The sequence below is a fragment of the Salvelinus sp. IW2-2015 genome, linkage group LG35, assembly GCF_002910315.2.
Source record: "Salvelinus sp. IW2-2015 linkage group LG35, ASM291031v2, whole genome shotgun sequence".
NCBI lineage: Eukaryota > Metazoa > Chordata > Actinopteri > Salmoniformes > Salmonidae > Salvelinus > Salvelinus sp. IW2-2015.
This window is the reverse complement of record NC_036874.1, coordinates 4619418-4634622: the sequence shown is the minus strand read 5'-3', so window position 1 is coordinate 4634622 and position 15205 is coordinate 4619418. Positions and strand designations below refer to the sequence as shown.

The window sequence follows — 15205 nt, the reverse complement described above, 5'->3', positions numbered from 1 at the left end:
TCTTACATATTTTTTTTTCTGACCATAACTCAAAGTTCCAGGCCCTGAGGTTTTCCAGGTCAGGTCACATCCTCAGGAAAAACTCCTGGACCTAATCATTTCACCAAAGGAGTAGAATGCACAAGAATGGCAGCAAGGACATCAAAGAAAGAACAGAGATCCCAGCCTGTCTAAGGTCTTTATTCACTTCCCTCCAGAGAATCCTTTGTGACATAGTACTTAGACATGACAACAGGAGGGGGAATACAGTGAAATTGTTGTTTTGGAACAAAGTACAGACTGTCAGCTTTAACTTCAGTATTTTCATTCATATTGGGTGAACCGTTTAGAAATGACAGCACTTTTTGGGGGGGGTTGTTTCAGAATATTTTGTGCCCAATAGAAATTAACGGTCTCATTGGAGTCACTTATTGTAAATAAGAATAGAACATTTAATATGGATTCTACCATGATTGCGTATAATGATGAAAGTTAGGCACAAGTCATATGTACGTCTAAATTTCTCAATCATGGTGGCGTTCACCCGATATGGATGAAAATACCCTCAAATTAAATCTAAACGTCTGCACTTTAACCTGTCGTCATTGTATAATTTCAAATCCAATGTGCTGGAGTACAGAGCCAAAACAAAATAAGTCACTGTCACAATACTGTTGGAGCTCACAAAATTTTGTAAAAGGGGACGAGGAGAGGTTAGTTCTCTCACGTCACCCCGCTCCTCCGCTCTCTCCACTGGCTTCCAGTTGAAGCTCGCATCCGCTACAAGACCATGGTGCTTGCCTACGGAGCAGGGGAACGGCACCTCCGTACCTTCAGGCTTGATCAGGCCCTACACCCAAACAAGGGCACTGCGTTCATCCACCTCTGGCCTGCTCGCCTCCCTACCTCTGAGGAAGTACAGTTCCCGCTCAGCCCAGTCAAAACTGTTCGCTGCTCTGGCACCCCAATGGTGGAACAAACTCCCTCACGACGCCAGGTCAGCGGAGTCAATCACCACCTTCCGGAGACACCTGAAACCCCACCTCTTTAAGGAATACCTAGGATAGGATAAAGTAATCCTTCTAACCCCCCCCCCCTTAAAAGAGTTAGATGCACTATTGTAAAGTGGTTGTTCCACTGGATATCATAAGGTGAATGCACCAATTTGTAAGTCGCTCTGGATAAGAGCGTCTGCTAAATGACTTAAATGTAAAAATGTAAAAAATGTAAATGAGAGGTTACACCATTCTCTTGAAGTTGTCTATGGCTTCCGTTGCTTTCTCCAGCTCCGTCTGGCTCTGACGCAGCTGGAACAGGGTTAGAGAGCAGGGTCACAGGTCACCACACACTTCAGAAGCGGCTGATAATCTCACTTCACAAGCAGAGCCAAGCAAAACGTCTTTACTGTGGGAATGCCCCCCGTTCCAAAACTAAAACCTGAGTAATAACATTCCACCACATCCCTCCTTACCTTCTCAGCGTCCAGCTCCTGTACTTTAACAGGCACCTTCTCCTTGTAGTCACTCTTATCTATCTTTTCTCTCAGTTTATCCATCTGTTTCTCCAGCTCTCCCTTCTTCACAGTCAGCTTGGCCACCTCCTTCTCCAAGTCTATCAGACCCTGGGAGAGAGATTAACGAGGAGAAAAGGAAACGTAGTTGTGGAAAAAGTGAAACAAAATTTCACTACGGAATAAACAGATGTCTGTTTGGCACACAGTCATCAGATGACTCTGGCTAACAGTGTATACTAATCACAACACAGAATAATGTGCAGTTGAAGCCCGTAAAATAGACCTCTTACCTTGAGCATGAGGTGGACGGTGCATCTGTCGGAGGCAATGGCCACAGCACAGCCCTCTGGGACGGCCCCGGTGGCTGGGACGGGCTGGATGGTCTGGGAAAGAGACAGGGTCTGGATCTGCAGACTGTACTGCTCCACCAGAGACATCGTCTCACTGTCTATACACTGGAGGTAGCCTGGGGGGGGGGGGTATAATATGGTTATGTAAAACAACACTATGAGAAGTGTTCCTTCTAGTCACCAAAGTAGATAATCATGCCAATTCTGACTAAATCATACACCCTTGCTATAACTAAGTAGTAAATATAGTACAGTGCTTATGGTCATGTATGAACTCACAATCGGCGCGTGTCTTGGTCAGGTTGTAGTCGGCCCTGAGTGAACGGATGGTCCGGACCACGGTCATCACAAACTCCATCTGACGGTCCACGTCCTCACTGTGCCAGCAGAACTAGAGACCACACAGAGACAACGGTCAGACAACCTCAAACCACAAATTACAGTCAACATAACACATTATACTGACATAGTGTACTCAGTGTATCAATAAAGTTCAATCCCTCAAATCTCTCCCTCACCTCCTCAGTCTCAGGGTAGGGCGTAACATGGATACTAGAACATTCATCCTGGGATCGTCGCCGTGGCAACCTCTGGTAGAGCTCCTCGCCCACGAAGGGCATTATGGGAGCTAGGAGACGCAGGCCAGTCTCCAGGCAGGTGAACAGGGTCTGTCTGCAGACTACAGCCTGGCTCTGAGACCCAATGTCCTCCTCCACCCTGGAGAACACTGGCTTCACACTCTCCTGCAGCGGTGAGCGAGGTAGAGAAGGGGGGAGGGACGAGGATGGCGGTTGGGAGCAGGAAATTAAGGAGTGGCAATATATTAATCCCACACACACACACCATTTCACACTCGCAGGCAAACAGACTCACCAGATAGATGTCACAGAGCTCGTAGAGCCAGAAGTTGTAGATGGCTGTGGTGATAGCTGGGAAGTCGTAGGCCTGGAACCCTGCATTACACAGACCCACAGCAGTACACAGACGGGACAGAATCCARCGGTCTGACACACTCTCCTCCCCACACAGCTGACAGGAGGAGGAGAATTGGACATTTTACAGAAATATAAAACTAAATACCATCTTATCATACAAAGACCCATTTTCACTCACTATCAAATTAAGAGCATTTTCTCTAAGCAACTTTATTTTCCTTCATTTACATGGGCATGACACTGCAGTAAGCACACACTGAATAGATACAAATTCTATGGTAGAGATGTCACCCGTCTCTCACCTGGGCTTTCTCTGAAGGAACAAAGTTGTCTCCCAGCGTTCTCATGGCAAACTTCACAGCATTCCACAGTTTGTTACAGAAGTGACGGTAACCAAGGATACGATTCACATCCATGTTAATGTCCCTGCCTGAGAGAGTTAGAAAGGGTAGTGGTGGTGTGTACATGGCATGCCAACCATAGCAATATGACAGCCACACCACTAGATGGCAGTAGTGAGTGGTGTACCTTGGCTGGTGTAGGCACACAGGGCGAAGCGGAGGGCATCTGTGCCACACTCTGGGATACCAGTGGGGTAGTCAGACTTCTGTCCCTGCTTGGCCTTCTCTACCTCTACTGGGTCCAGATTACTGTCCTGCAGCTGGGCATACAGACCCTGCACACACACGCAGAGACATCTCTCTGTGTCCTGGTGCTTTGTTCTAGGTCCTTAACCACACTTGCAGTTCAACAGCTATGTGACAACATAAATGCATGCCACTTTTATTCAACGCAGCAAGACACTGTTGGTTCCTCAATCCACCTGATATAGTAAGAGTATGTGCTGCCTGTCCCCAGAGCCCTGTAGAGCAGTGGTCACCAACCGGACAATCTTCAAAGCATTCCTAGTCGAGCACCAAAGAAAAGGGCTTGCGCTCCTTTAAAAAAAATAGTGTTGCGCTGTTGGCGGTAGGTGCACTTGATTCAGATGCACTGTGCACCGGGTAGGCAAAGTATTTCCATTTTGAACCATTTCATTTGTCTGAAAAGACACACTCCGCCTACCCAGCACACCGGAAGAACTGTGACTAAATCTAGTGTGCTTATTGCGCTGGCCATTCAGATAGCTCAAATCACCATGCCTACAGCTTCCACGACCCCGGTTACAGCAAAGTTTGATCCAAACCTACATGAGAGTTTATAAAACTATGACCACAGAGCGACTGTCACAGAATACAGCAAAGAGCTGCTGTTTTTATGAGTTCATGTCAATTTCTATTCAGTACTGTCAACGCTGTTTTTATTCAACACTATTACAAAACATAAAAACGCGCTTCTCCCTACTTCCACTCGCGCTGTAATGAATTAGTAGCCAAGTGTCTCGATAGCCCTGCATTTGTATTATTATTAGCAGCTCATCATGTCTATTTTAATATGGAGGAATAGAGCAGGGACGTGAGAGGCGGACCCTCTGCTGCTCTCTCCCTCCCCTGAGACTAATGTAGTGTTCAAAACAACAGGGAACTCGGAAGAAAACGAGATCTGTCTGGGAAAATCGTTTCCAGATCACTGATGTCATGATTTGACCTCTTTTTTTCTTCTTCAGTTGTCTTGAAAGCACCATGACCATCAGATAGATGCAGGTACCATAGTCCAGTATAAAAAAACGGATCTATTTTGTTATCAAAGCTTGAGTTTTTTTAAATATAATATGGTCTGAGAATTACTATATTGGCAGGCCAGGCATATGGCCAATATGCTGTGATAATGTATTAGGCCTACTGCACAAACCTCATTCCTACAGAATAGTTTTTATTAGGTTAAATGTTTTTTTTCTCTTCAAAATCATAGCGGTAGATCTCGGCTTGCTTTTTGACTCCGAAAGTGACCTTGACTCAGAAAAGGTTGGTGGCCACTGCTCTAGAGGGCTGACTCAGCTCTAGGCTTGAGCGATATACCGTTTATACTGTATACCGGGGTATTTCAGCTGGGGGGTGCGTGCTACGCCACTGCTTTTAACTAGAAGTATAATTATAAGAAACCTAAGATGTGCCAAATAAATTATATCCAGCTCATGGCTCCAGCTGTGCAATTGGTTCACTAACTTGCTAGCTGTGGCTAGATCAAGCTTCTTGGTTACAGCTTATTGGTTACATTCAATCCCCTCCTGGATCAAGATCCCTGTTGCCTAAATTGTTTTGTGCCCCTTGTGTGCATTTCCAGTAATACTGTATACCCCAGTATGGTACAGAAACGGTATGACGGTAAGGAAATGTGGATACCTCCAAACCCTACTCAGCTCAGTTTGAGGGAGCAACACTAGGAGACAGATAAATGGCCTCAATAAAGCCTGGAATAGCTGCTTAATAAAGCAGACAGTACAACACCCCCCATGGGAACATGGTGTGTTACCTCCAGAGAGATGCCTGTGATGACGTCCAGAGGGTCGATGACGTTACCCAGAGATTTGCTCATCTTCCTCCCGTGGGCGTCCCTCACCACCGCATGGAGGTACACCTAGTATCAAACACAGCCATTATCATTACTATACAGGCTGTCCCCACTGTAATCAATGACATGCTACACCGGTCAGAGGCAGCAGGTGATTACTTCCAAATGAGCCGGACCTCTTTGAAGGGCAGCTTGCCGGTGAGTTTGAGGCCCATCATCACCATGCGGGCCACCCAGAAGAACAGGATGTCATGACCTGTCTCCAGCAGGCTGCCTGGATAGAACACACTCAGGTCCTGGTTCTGGACAGAGAGAGGACAACATGTATTACACACAGAGGGTATCACTCACTCAGCTCTAGACACACCTTACCCACACATTCAATATAGTCAAGACAGGAACTATGGAAAACTTATGTTAACTTTAATACACACACAGCCTCAGACACACACGCACCCACACACACAGCCTCACCTCGTTGGGCCAGCCGAAGATGGAGAAGGGGAAAATACCAGAGGAGAACCATGTATCCAGGACATCCTCATCTGTAACACAGGAAGTGAACAAAAATCACTGGGCAATTGGCAGAATACTCCATTCCACTGTAAATGATCATCATTTGAGAGAAGATCTTACCCTGTCTGAGGGTGATCTTGTCAGTGGAGACGTTGAAGCGCTTGGCAGCTTTATCTCTGGCCTCCTCCTCTGTCCTCCCACTCACCCAGTAATGACCATCCATGTCCTAGAGGACGGGAGGGAGGGAGAAGGAAGCCAGAGAGATGGGACACGGGTTGTTAGGACAGGTGTGACTTAAAATGACACAGAGAAAATGAGAGAAACAGATCTCACCTCTCCTGGTTTGACTGAAGGGTCGTTCACGGTGACAAAGTAGGCTGGGATCCTGTGACCCCACCACAGCTGACGAGAGATACACCAGTCCCTGGGAAGGAGGGAGAATGAGAGAGGGATGAGTTCAAGTGAATATGTAAGAAATAAGAGGGGTGAGGAAACCTGAGCACAACTTGTGACAGATGAAACACTAAAGAAGAAAAGGGGTTTGGTGCTGGAGTAGAGGTGCTCCCTGTTTTTAACTAGGGATCTAACCAGGATCTGTAATACACTTTATTTCTATAATGGAGAGAGTGTGGGGTGTCACCTTCTAATGCGTAGAGAGATGGAGCACATTAAAGAGTAGAACGGGGGGGTTCGAGCCCAGGCTCTGTCGCAGCCGGCCGCGACCGGGAAGTCCAATTGGCCTAGCGTCGTCCGGATTAGGCCGGTAGGGATATCCTTGTCTCATTGCACACTAGCGACTCCTGTGGCGGGCCGGGCGCAGTGCACGCTGACCAGGTCGCTAGGTGTACCGTGTTTCCTCCGACACATTGGTGCGGCTGGCTTCCGGGTTGGATGCGCGCTGTGTTAAGAAGCAGTGCGGCTTGGTTGGGTCGTGTTTCGGAGGACGCATGGCTCTCGACCTTCGTCTCTCCCGAGCCCGTACGGGAGTTGTAGCGATGAGACAATACAGTAACTACTAATAATTGGATACCACGAAATCGGGGAGAAAAAGGGGGTAAAAAAAAAAAAAAAATCTATTTTTTAAGAGTATAACGGGAAGGACAGCGAGGAAAGAGAAAGACTGATGACAAAAGAGAGGTATAGAAGGAAGAGGAAAACAGAACCAGAAAGGAGATGGAGGTTATCGAGTGATGGAATGTAGGTGATAGAGGGGATGGAGAAAGAGGAAGGGACTGGGAGAGGTGCAGAGTAAACCTACCTGATGTTGTCCAACCAGTTGAACCAGGTCTTATGGTGGTGGTCTGGGATGATTTTGAGTCTTCCCTCCCGGACCGAGTCAGCTGCCTGCTTGCCCATGTCAGCACAGTCCACATACCACTGAGGCTTCAGCAGGGGCTCCACTATGTCCTTAGAACGACTGGGGAGGAGAAACACACTCACAGTCAATACTATTCAACATTTTCTCACTAACACGCTCCCACACCTGGACACAGACGTGACCACATTTCGCCCACAGATGCACGTGAAGCTGTAAAAAGGAATGCACATTGACTAGACTGTGTTGATGTGCTCGTAATGTGGACTGATCGTAGTACACCTGCAGACAGGCACCACCATGGGGTTGTCTTTGGTCTCCTTGAACTGGCCTCTGTCCTTCAGAGCCTGCAGCACAGCCTTCCTCGCTTCGAAACGTTTCATACCCTGAGAGAGAGCGAGAGATGAGAGAGAGGAGGTAGGCAGAGAAAAACAGGGAGGAAGTTACCAAACAGAACAACAAGGAGGAAAAGGAAGAAGAAGAGTGACAACACACCACAACTACTAAGACAGCATGAAGACAAGATCCAGTGAAGAAGTGGGGTATACTGTACCAGGTGAAGAAGTAGTAGGAGTGTACTGTACCAGGTGAAGAAGTAGTGGGAGTGTACTGTACCAGGTGAAGAAGTAGTGGGAGTGTACTGTACCAGGTGAAGAAGTAGTGGGAGTAAGTATGCTACCAGGTGAAGAAGTGTATGTGGGGAGTGACTGTAAACCGAGGTGAAAAAATTAGTGGGAGTGTACTGTACAGGTGTAAGAGATTAGGTGGGAGTGTACTGTACCAGGTGAAGAATTAGTTGGGAGTGTACTGTACCAGGTGAAGAAGATAGTGGAAGTGTACTTGTACCAGGTGAAGAAGTGTGGAGTGTATCTGATAACCAGGTGGCAAGAAGTAAGTGGGAGATGTACTGTACCCAGGTGAAGAAAGTTAGTGGGAGTGTACTGTACCAGGTGAAGAAGTAGTGGGAGTGTACTGTACCAGGTGAAGAAGTAGTGGGAGTGTACTGTACCAGGTGAAGAAGTAGTGCGAGTGTACTGTACCAGGAATGGAGCCGGCACATTGATGAGCAGGCCGTTCTCATCAAGGATGTTGATGAAGGCCAGGTTGTGTCTGTTTCCAACCTCATAATCATTATGGTCATGGGCTGGGGTGATCTTCACAGCACCTAGTGGAGAGAGAAGGTTCCGTACATCTCAACCATACAAACTAACAGTATCCCACTATTCATTGGGCCACCAGACTAGCCCAGGACAGACACATGGCCAAACAGCATGGTTAGTACCCGTTCCAAAGTTGACGTCCACAAACTCATCAAACACGATGGGCATCTTCCTGTCACAGAAGGGATGAAGCACCATCTTCCCTTTAAGGTGCTGAGAGACACAGATAAACCAAAACCTGTTAGTTCTCAATTAGAATGACAAAAACATTCATCAAAACAACATTTAAAATGTCAAGAAAGCATAGCCTTTCATGGATTTTTCCAAAGAACGCATGTATTGGAAGGTTGTAGAGACGGCAGGGTGTGTGTGTGAGTTGTAGAGACCTGGTATCTGGGGTCGGCAGGGTGGACGGCCACAGCAGAATCTCCCAGCATGGTCTCTATACGAGTGGTCGCCACAATCACCTCCTCATCTGACAGTGAGACAGAGGGAGACATTTAATGAGGGAGGGAGAAAAAAATGGAAGGGTGAGATCAATTAACATAATTGACAGAAACACTCGAGATAAAGCTGTGTCCCTGTACCTCCCAAGCCCAAAATGACTCTCCCTTTTCTCGCTGTCTTACCTGATCCCTCTATCTTGTAGGAGAAGGAGACCAGTACTCCAAACTCCACTTTGTCCTTGTAGCCAGGCACGGGCAGCAGAGTCCTGCCAGTCAGCTCCTTCTTATCCACCTGGACAATACAGCATCATGGGAGTGTTCATTATGGTATGCAACAGAAATGGTGGAGGCGTTTCAAAAACGGTTTAAAAACATTGTTTTCACAAACAGAATCAAATACCTCATATATCCGAGATGGCAATGAGTTCGAGCGGTGCGCAGGACCAGTTGACCAGCCTGCTTGCTACCTGTAGATCAACGCCGCCTCGACATGCAGACAGATGAACGCGTCCTGACTGCAAGTAGGACAGTTTCTAGAGATGGGCCCGTCACAATAGTTTAGTGTTGGGAACTTACAGCTTGCGTCACAACCGCTCAGTCAATAGACAGTAGTACTTTATGGTATTAACTAATAAAGCTGTCATAAGAATTTCCATGTATGAACAGTAAAAGGGCTGGGACAGGTAAATGGTACACGTAAGTGTGAGGGTAATGTAAATGATAGTTAAACTCCCAGGGTCATGGTTGAACGCGAGGCTCTGTCCCAGTCCAGAGAGGAACCGACTTCTTTCAGCTGGTGGTAAATACGGTCCTCCCTGTCCTCACATACCACACGCAGGGGAGGAAGAAAGAGGTGGGGAGGAAGAAAAGAGAGGGAACTCTAGCTCTTGACTTTCTCTTTCTATTGTTGTTCCTTTCTTTTGAAAACCCTCTCTTTCTCTCCTTCTCTCCACCTCTACCTCACTCTGTCTTCCACTTCAGACCTTCCTGGATTGAGCTGGTCCTTCCAGGTCGTAGACGGCTCATCCCCTCTCCCTCATCAGTTTTTTCTCCCACCACCTGAGGTGCGATACCCGCGTGGTCACAGCCTGGTTTCACAGGCGTCGTCTTCGCCACGCTCACGGTGCCGGGGTAGAGGGAGGAAACAGGAATGCACCCATTATACTGCGATAAGGACAGAACTAGATTACAGCACTCCAGAATGTTGAGAATGGGATAGAGATGAATGTTGAGAGAGGTGAAGAGAAAAGTGGGACACGTAGAGTCATGACAGCAAGACAGAGAAAGCAAGACAGCCGAGAGAGAGAGGATGGCTAGAAGAGAAAGAAAAGGTGTGAGAGGTGGTAGATGAAGAATATAGAGTGAGACTGGATGAAAGGAGGTGAAATAAAAACTGCTAGAAAGGGAGAGAGCAGGTTGGTGTAATATAGAGAAATCCTTACATTCTGGTCAGACAGTCATGGATGGCATTGGTTAGGGCATGGCCTAAGTGAAGAGATCCCGTCACATTGGGCGGAGGGATACCATTCATGAACACTCCAGAGGGATTCGGCCTCACTGGATACTCTTCCGCTGAAAGAAATAAAGAACATCATAATAGCTTGATTATGACCTCGCAGCTCATGGGCTAGTTAAATGTCACATTTCATAAACAAGCATAAACTATGAAATACATAAGAGAGTGACAGTCTCACCCCGTTACTCAGGCTTGAAGTACCCTGCTTCTCCCACCAGGAAGTACCGGCTGCCTCCACACAGTACTGAGGACTGTACGGAGTCTGGCAGGGGGGTCTCAGGGACGTCTGACACAGGGAGAGTAGGAGTTTAATTCCAGCCACACACCACTTGAGTATATAATGAGAGTGGTGGATTAATAATGGTAATAACAGAGTCCTTTCATTATTCACATTCTAATTCTATGGTTAATAAGCACCTTTTTTCTCTCCAGGAGGGGTAGGGACGTCGTATGAGATCACTCCCAGGTCCTTCTTCTCTGGTTTGGCCTTTTTCTGGAGAAGAGACAGAGATGAGACTGATGAAACCTTATGGCAAGACAACCTACTGAATGACCTTATCTAGGCTGTAAAAACTGTAAAGGGAGTATACTTTAAGGATCATCATCTTGTTGGGTCCCAGTTGATCACACAGCAATGGTCTTTGCAACAGGGAAAATGAGAAATGAAACCGAGCCACCTGTCCATCTTCATACCTCTGTCGGGGGTGCCAGTTTCTTTTCTTGCTTCTTCTTCTCCTACCATCTCCTTCTTATCTTTTGGAACTTCTCCAGCTTCTCTCTGTTTTTAGCCTCCTTCTTCAGCTGAGCTTCTGTCTTTGGTTTGCCTGAGGGAGAGAACACACTTCTGAGAATAACACACTGATATGATAGAAAATCATATGATTTATATGTTTAAGGTAATGGTAAGATACTGACTGAATGATTTATATGTTTAAGGTAATGTTAAGATAATGACTAAAAATATTCCACCCTGAAACCGTATGAAATTTATTAGAATCATAAAACTATAATCTGATGATGTGTGTAGTTTTAGTCAGAATTAGAACAAGGACCCTTTGTTCCTTTTTAGTATGTAAGCAGGGTGCAAGTGTGAAACAAATGATAAGAGGAGCTATCGTCAGACGAGTTGTAATACTGTGTTCCTTACAGGACATTCTGTCCCCACCCAGGGAGGGGAGAAACTGTTATGCTTGCAGAAAATTATGAAACATATTGCAGATTAAACAATGTATCTGTGTAGTGGAAAAACACCGACTGTCTGAGCAAGGCGTAGCTTAAGATTTGAACTTGTATGTGTGTGCCTAAGAAAATACAGAGAACAATTAAACTGTGTTTGACTCGACCTGGCTAGAACTCTGAGAAACTTATGATAGGACAGGGAGTACTTCTCAAGGTTTCTCTATACTCGGGGGAATGGAACTGTCGGCTGGGTAGTGATACACAGTGGTGAGAACTCTGGAGAAGCATACAACTCACCTACTGTTCGTGTGTATGTATGTGCGTAGGATATCTACTGTTTGTGTGGAAGTATGTGCGTAAGTAAGGAGCAAGGTATAAAATGGATGTCTTTGTATAATGGACTTCAGAGTGCTCTCGTGAATAAACGTTTTGACTATTGTAAGCTGGGAAATCTGTCTGTTTCATTTCAACCAGAACCTTACAAACTCTGGGTTGCAGACTGAGTAGATTAATTGAAGTTAATGAACATTGATAACGAAATTCTCATAACACACACACTCAAACAAACTCAAGCTGACACACACACACGGAGTCACTCATGCTGCTATGTATCCAGAAAATATTCCTCTGATATAACTAACTGATAAAATGCCAAATGTAGTGAAAACAAACGGGTTTGCCATTCAGCTTGACAAGAAGACACCGTTGGTCTTCAGGATAATAAAGTTATTCTTCAATCTAAACTGATCTCACACAAAGAAACTTGGCAAGAATTTCTCTTGCATTTGCAGGTTGCAAATGTCATCATCTCAAGCAACTTTGCAGGTATACGAGTCAACTCACAATTATTATAATTGTTTTATTGCAATATACAATCGAACTGAAGCTGTTTGTCATTTTATTGATTCCATATTGTTTGCAAATTCTTAAAGCTGCAACGTAACTTTTTGGGCGACCCAACCAAATTCACATAGAAATTTGTGTTATAGATCTGCCATTCTCATTGAAAGCATGTTTAAGAAGTGGTAGATCTGTTCTACTTTCACTATTTCTATGCTTCCCGTTCTCAAGTTTAGTTTTTGCGTTTTTTACTTTCGGTATTTGTACACCAGCTTCAAACAGCTGAAAATACAATATTTTTGGTTATGGAAAATATATATTTCACAGCGGTTTAGATGGTACAATGATTCTCTACACTATACTTGCTTGTTATGTTATACAAACTGAAATTAGGCGCACTATTAGAATCTTAGCAACCAGAAAATGGGGGAGCAATTTCTGCATAGTGCGTCTTTAACACATACTACCAGACGAGTTTCTCACAGTCAAAGACATGGCCTAAGCCTCTTACCACTGGCAGCGTTGGCATCAGCAGTTGGATTAGCGTTAGCAGCAGGAACAGGAGCAACGCTGGGTTTGGGTGTGACGGGCACCATCTTCTCACACAGAGAGATCTGTCCCAGGACCTTGACAAACTGAGGCTGGTTGACACAGGTCAGAAACCACCTGGTCACGTTCGTAAGGGCTTTCCTGTTGGACGGCTCCAAGGCCTAGTATGACATAATAAGAGGAATGTTATTGGAGTTCAAACAATGTGAAACAGGAAGATCTTACATTGGATGTTGCATGCAATTTCAGTCGAGTTGCTTTGCGTATCACCAAAGTTGCTTGAGATGATTTCATTTGCAATCTGCAACAGAAATTGCATACGGATTGCTTTTTGTGACGTCAGCTTTACAGTACAACTGGGGTGTATTCCTTACGCCGATTCTGTTGCAAAATGTTTTGCAAGAGAAACGGTTTACTCTAAATGGAAAACGTTTTATACAACGAAAACTAGTGTTTCTATAGGACAAACGCAGGTAGGCCCCCCGTTTTGTTCTGCTTGCTCCATTTGCTTCCATTTAGTTCTTAAACGGTAAAGAGGTTCTGTTGCAAGACGTAATAAATACAACCCAGCACTCACTTACCAGACAGTCTGTTAACAGAAGACAAGTACTTTCACTTCTTCCTAACTTTAAAGAATGAGGAAGAGGATATACATATAAGATAAATGTTAACAAAGATTTGGCTCACGTATTTGAAGGGCAGGAGTGCTGCGGTTGCCACAGCGATGTCGGCCAGAGTGAGGCTGTCTCCCACCAGGAATGTTCTAGGCTCCAGGTTCTTATCTAGAACGTTTAGCACGCGCATCATCTCAGCATGAGAACTCTGCTGAAGCTGCATGGAATCATCAGAATCAGAAAAAACAATTGGTAATCAACATTGTTAACACAGGAATTTGTCTTGGGCTGTGTTTTATTCCAAATTAGTGTTCCCTCTACTTGCTTTGTCATTGTTCAATCACTCCCATACTAACATTAATTTGAAATTAAGCAAATATTCACCATTATACTCCTATTTGTGTTTGTGACTGCATGGGTTGCTGCCAGTGGTGAGACCCTCTCCCTCACCTTCTTATCCACTCCCATCACCCCCAGCAGTGGGAACACCACAGCACAGGACACAGGAGTCAGCTCATTGTCTGCAAAGCTGAGCCACTGCCACACCTGGCTCTCCTGCTTAGTATTCGATCCGGTCCTCTTCCCCTGAGAGGCTAGGTACCATGCAACAGCACTGGCCCCAGAGAGCACCTCACCTCCCCCAGAGTCCAGCGCCAAGCCGGGGCGAGAGCACAGGGCCAGGGAAGCAGGAGGGTCCTCTATGAGTGTGCAGGGCCGAGAGGGGCAGAACTCTGCAGCGACCAGGGCCATGAGGCTCCTGAAGTCATCAGGATGGGGGGAGACGTAGAGGGAAGCCATCCCTAGGAGAGGGGGGAGAATGATGACGGAGATGGGTGTGTCAGACAATATAATGGCTGGCAAAATATAATGCTTCGTGAAATAGTACAGACTATTGGATGCAAACCACTTCAGAAGTCATCCAATCTCAGCTAAAACTAGCAGGCTAGCTACATAACAGTAGGCAGTACCGTTACTGTTTTGGGCATGTTTGTTTATGCTAACTTAAGTTATGCTATACTAACGTGACATCTCTTGCAAGTAACAAACGCTAACGTTAGCTAAAAATATGGTAAGTAAACAGACAGTTCCACAAACAGAGATGTGCGCAGATAGCTATGCATCGACTCATGCAATATTTTCTAGTGCAACTAACCTGTCAAACAGAAAATACATGCTAACAGGCTAGCTAGCTAACTTAACCATTAGCGGACTAAACTCCACTCTATGGTGAAGGAAGTTTATGAGCAGAGTTTAGTCGGTTAGCTAATCATCAGCTTTGGCAAGCTGTAACGTTAAAAGGGACAATATGCAGTTGCTATATCCATTGTAAATAAATGATATGTACCCATTCATTCTTGAAAAATATAACATAGCTAAATGCCTCATGAGCTTCGTTCAATGGTCGTACACCATCAGAACCCAAAATATAAGCTTGTTTTACTCCAATGTTTGTAAACAAAGTAACGTTAGCTAAATGTAAACAAACACGGTATAGCCCCCAATTATTTTTTAAACTATCATGTTGAGATCATGAATGGTCAGTCCTTGCATCCATAGCTCCATCTATGAACTTGAGTTGTTACATTTCACCAGCCCCATCCCTCTGCTTTTTACCGTAAAAAGTGGTAGTTATTCGCCTGCCTTACACCATTAATTACGTACACAAACTTTTGATATAATACATCATTTTAAACTAAATGGCACTTGCAAAAGTTGTCCATACCTTTGAATGAATAAGAAAGGGACGTCAACTCATGAGTTCCGGATAAGCAGCGTATTACAGTAGTCGGCCGTCTGACGCAATGTGGCGCACATGTTTGGTTCGAAGGACTCTTTGGTCAG

General features: G+C 45.4%; 1 pseudogene; it reads right to left on the bottom strand.

The window, feature by feature from the left end:
* Positions 1-164: 164 nt before the first annotated feature.
* LOC111958828 (valine--tRNA ligase-like) lies at positions 165-15191 on the bottom strand (annotated as a pseudogene).
* Positions 15192-15205: the final 14 nt, after the last annotated feature.